The following is an 886-nucleotide window of genomic DNA, read 5'->3' on the forward strand; positions in this document are numbered from 1 at the left end:
GTGTGTGTGTGTGTGTGTGTGTGTGTGTGTCAGTGTTTTACTCCCAGCAGCAGTATTTATCTCTTCTTTCATTTAGACCCTATTGTACCGCAGTTCTTCATTCTCTCAGTCTTTGTAAAGGGATTTTGTACTTTAATCTCAGAAGTGTTAGAGATTTACTAACCTCAAATCTCATTTTATTCAAGTTTCACTGGATGATATTTCAGCCTCTATATATAATATTCATAATAATATTGAATGAATAAATGTATTGCATTATACATCTCTCTTCTGTTTGTGTCGTTTCTGAAGCGTTGATCAACATCTGACTGTATGAGATGCTGTATCCCACAATGCACTACACTTGACCTTGCGTTTCCAGTGTGACGAATTAACCAAAGTTTTGATCAGACTGACATTTTTACACAAATTTTACTTAAAAATGAAGAATAACTTTATTTGATGATGAACTGGATGCTACATGCTTATTTCAACATCAAACTGATGCCATGATGAAACTTTTATTATTATGCACGTTCTCAGAACATTCTGGCAAGTTTCTTTTAAAGTTATGAACAAGCATAGAGTAACAGAACGTTTGTTCAAAGTTCTTTAGTCTTTAATAAAGTTCTCAAAAGGTTAGCACAAAAAAATGTTAATATACATCATTCATGGAACGTTTTTTGAAACATTTTACTTTAATGTTTATCTAACATTTTTAAATGGTTTTGGAGAACATTCAAAAGTAACATTCCCACAATGTTTGCAAAAAAAAATTATAGGGAAAAAAATGGAATGTTCCCTTAATGTCTGCATTACCAGGAAAAAAAATGTTTTTGAAACATAAAAAAAAATTGGCATGTTCAGAAATAACATTTTTGTAACATAACGGCAATGTTAGCAAAAT

This window comes from Sinocyclocheilus rhinocerous, unplaced genomic scaffold (assembly GCF_001515625.1).
Source record: "Sinocyclocheilus rhinocerous isolate Xijiao unplaced genomic scaffold, SAMN03320098_v1.1 scaffold2953, whole genome shotgun sequence".
Taxonomy (NCBI): domain Eukaryota; kingdom Metazoa; phylum Chordata; class Actinopteri; order Cypriniformes; family Cyprinidae; genus Sinocyclocheilus; species Sinocyclocheilus rhinocerous.